Here is a 4,241-nt window from a genome sequence, read left to right as displayed (position 1 = left end):
CCAAGGCGCGCGGACTCCGGCGCCCAGCGGAAGGAGGCGGCGGCGGCGGCGGCGGCGGCCGCAGGGGGCATCTCCCGCTCTCCCGCGGCGCGGCGGCTGGCCTGCCCGGCGGCCGCGGGGCCCCCGCCGCCCCGCCGCCGCTCCCTCAGGGGCCTCGCGGCAGTTGCGGACACAACTTCGGAAGAACTGTTGCGCATCCGGGCGGGGCGGCCGAGGGGCGGCGCCGGGCGGCGGGCGGGCGGCGCCGCGGCGGCCGCTCAGAGCGTAGGCCGGCCTGCCTCCGCCTCCTTCGCCGCGCTCCACTCGGAGGGACCGCCGGGCGAGGCCCGCAGACCGCCCCCCTCGCTGCTGGCCGGCCGCGTCTGCTGCGTGCGTGCGTGCAGGCGGGCGGCGGCTGCCCGTCCTCCTCTTCGCTCCGCCTGCCCGGGGGGCGGGCCGGCCAGCCCTCCAGCCTGCCCGGGTGCACGTGACGAGCGCCTTCCTGGGCACGTGTAGAGCGCGCGTCCTCCCTAGCGCGAAACGAGCCGGAGGAGAGCGCCGCGCTGCAGACAGAAGGGCTCGGCGGCCCCGTGTGTTTTAGAGCCCGCGGCAGGCGAGGGCTCGCTCCGTCTCTCGCGGAGCGCCACCGAAGGGGCCCCTGGATGAGCGAGGAGGCTGCATGCGGAGCTCAACGGAACCGGTGGATGCCCCACCCGGTGCAGGGGGCTCGCATGCACGACGGCCCCTTCGCAGCCGGCCTGCAGGAGCGCGGCTCGTCCTCGGCGCGATCTCTACTCCGCACAGGCGCCCGGGGATGCTCCCGAACCCGCTGCGGTAGGTGATTGAAGGAACCTGATTAGCTTAACTGACTTTTGTAAAAAGCAGCTTGCATAGGAGCTTGATTAGCTTAACAAACGCCATTTGCTTTTTGTAAAACTGCTTGCTTTGGAGAGGAAAAAGGGAAGACAAAAGAATGAAGTAAGACAAAGAGGTAGTGTGAAGAAGACCCCCTAGGCAAGGTCTGGCACGCAGTGATCATGCTCCCGTGAGGGGATTAGACGTAGGTGAGCATGCATGAGGTCAGGCATGCAAGGGTCAAGCAGACCCTGAGAGGGGGATTGGGTGAGGGAACAACAGGCGAGATCATTTATTATGTATTTATTTTCTGAATTATATCCTGCCTTTTTCCTACAAAGGGCTCAAGGCAGCTTACATCATTCTCCTCCATCTTATCCCCACAACAACAACCCTGTGAGGTAGGTTGGGCTGAGAGTCTGTGACTGGCCCAAAGCCACCCAGTTGGCTCCATGGCTGAGCGGGGACTAGAACCCTGATCGTCTGAGTCCCAGTCCCATGCTCTTAACCACTGCACCACACTGGATTAAGGAAAAAGGAATAAGAAGGATGAGTTGGTGAAATGTGGGGGGAGTCGCTTCCTGCCTGTGTGTAGGGAGTGACACCCGGTTGCTTTGCTCAGCTGAATAAAGAAAACTGAACGAATCTCTGCCTGACTGAACCTCATTGGCACTTGGCTGAGTGGGTCTGTAAGTCACCTGGCCAGTAGGGACTTCAACATGCTCTTCCAACACGCAGCAGCAGAGGCCTCTCTGCGCACCCCTCCATCTCCCCCTAGCGCTCCTGAGAGACGCAAAAGGGCGTCCTGTGCAGTGGAGGTACCGAGACGAAGCCAGAAGATTCACGGGCGTGTTCGGCCCTCCTGGCCGCTTGGCTATCCGGACGCCCCACAGGCCCTGCGGTCTGTCACCCTGTGATCCCGGACTTGATGAAGGGATGCTGGCCGCGGACTTCTGGAAAGCCGGCTGGGCACACCCTCCAGCTGCTACGTGATTCCCTGTCACTGGCAAACAGGAAGTTTATTGGGAGGGTATACTCTTCAATTCCTGCTAGGTACAGTGGATTGATTTGAACAAGTTTCCCTGAAGCCTAAAGTGTACAGCAGCTGATATAAAAGGCCAAAGGCTGCCAATGCTCTGGCAAACGAAACATGCATGAGCATTTGTTCTTCTGCTCTTTTGCTGCAGTTATTCTGCATTCGACCACTAAAAAGCCTTCTGCTTTAAAACCAAAATCAAGGCTCCTCCTCTGAGGCACCTTCAGAACTGATGGGAGTGAGGAAGAGATGCATCCCAGCTACACCCCCTACCCCACCTGAAAAGGAAAGTTCTGGAAAGAATGGTGACTGAGCTGAACATCGTTTCAGTACCTCATGTGACAGGGGAAACCTCTGCATTTCATTTTTCTATGTCCTCACTGTTAACCTTTGTGCCAGTACAGTGGTAGCTCGGCTCACAAACACCTCAGTTCATGACCAAATCGGCTTGCGAACAGAAATTTCAGAAAACAATTGCCTCAGTTTGTGAACTCCACATTGGGTGACGACCATGATCGGGACCATGTTGCTGCGGAAGCACGATTGCAATCACGCCCGACTCCCTCCCCCCGCCGGACATGATCGCGCCAGTCTTCCCCCCAGCACGATCGCCATCGCACCCGTCTTCCCTGCGTGAGCACGATAGGGGCCTTCTCCCCCTCACCCCCAGCACCATGATGGTTTGGACTCTCCCTCCAAACAATAACCTCCCCCCCACCTAGGTTAGTGTTCTCTACTGTACTGTACTTTGTTTCAAATTTTTGTGATTAAAAAATATTTACAGAATGGATTAACCTTATTTACATTGAACCTGATGGGGAAATTTGACTTGGCTCACGACCAATTCGGGTCACAATTAAAGTCCTGGAATGGATTAAGTACCACTCCATAGCATAACACTGTACACATCTTACAAAGTGTAGTCTAGCTCTCAAAGCTTGTATTATAAATGTGTTCGTCTTTATGTGCCACAAGTCCCGCTGTTGCTTTTGGCACAAGATAGTAACAAATGTGCAGAGATGCAATAGGAAGCAGTGCCCAGGGTCTGTTCACAGAAGCCATAGTTTGGGCTCTACAGCCGATGCGCAGAGGAGGGTGACATCTGATCGCTCAGCAGAAGGCCCAGTGTCTGAATGATCATGCCCTCAAAACAAGCAACAGCAAAATTATGTCCAAGACAACAGATGAGAAGAAAAGCAAAAGCCCCCAAATGCCATTAATGGGGAGACCCCCTCCAAAACCATCTGCCTGGTCCATTGGGTCCTCCCCATAGTACTTATCATGGCTTTAAAAAAAAATGCCTTGCACAAATCAGTACAAGACTGTCCTTCAATAATTAATCATCAAGAGAGCTGAAACACTCCAGGCATAGGAACACTCTTGGGGAGAACTTAACAGGGACACCAGTGGCATGACCAGGTCCTGCATGCCAGCTTTGAGGCTTCTGAGGCTGGCAAGCATTTCTACACCATGGGAAAGTTAAGAAAGATGCACTTAGTTCCATAAGATGGATTTGAGTCAGGAATAAATGGTCTGCCTCTTAGCCTTTCATTCTTTCTGACACGGAGGCAGGCTGATGCAAGAGGCAGGCAAGTCTGTGAAGCCTCCTGGGCAGGCTGAAGTTTCTCCTGTGAGGATCAGATGGTCTGGCAACCTTGGTGCTGACTGCAGTTCTGATTCACAATTGCCATGGTAGATGCATGCTGAACGAGGACCTGGTACAAAGTCCTCCTCTCACATAGCCTCACTTCCGGTGCGAAAGAGTGACCTCCCTTGCAGGCTTTCTCCAACTTACTCATTCCCTTTACTCTTCCCATCCAGGAAGGAATCATAGAATCATAAAAGTGCTATCATATTTCTGCTAAATCTCCTCCTCTTAAGGCTAAACAGTTCTTTCAATCTCTCCTCATAGGGCTTTGTTTTCAGTTCCCTGATTATCTTAGTTGCCATTCTCTGAAACTTGCCTAGTTTCTCTGCATCACTCTTGAAATGTGGTGCCCAGAACTAGACACGATACTCAAGATGGGGAGTGGGCATGAGCCAGTTTTCAGAAGCACACTTTCACATGTAGTTTATTTGCCTAGTTTTCTACAGGAGTTCCATCTGTGAAGAAATTACAGTGGTACCTTGGCTCACGAACTTAATTCGTTCCAGGACTCTGGTTGTGAGCGAAGTTAAATTTCCCCATAAGGTTCAATGTAAATAAGGTTAATCCGTTCTGTAACTATTATTTTTAAATCAGAAAAATGTGAAGCAAAGTGACGAAGAACCACAAAGATCACGGCCATCTCCCCCTGCCCAACCCCAAGCGCAGCCATCTCCCTGCCCCCGTCATCCCGGTGTGCTGGTGGGGGAAAGACGGGCACGAACA

Source organism: Varanus komodoensis, unplaced genomic scaffold (genome assembly GCF_004798865.1).
Source record: "Varanus komodoensis strain SLA01 unplaced genomic scaffold, ASM479886v1 scaffold313, whole genome shotgun sequence".
Taxonomy (NCBI): Eukaryota; Metazoa; Chordata; class Lepidosauria; order Squamata; family Varanidae; genus Varanus; species Varanus komodoensis.
The sequence above is the reverse complement of the archived record's forward strand: the minus strand, read 5'-3'. Positions refer to the sequence as shown.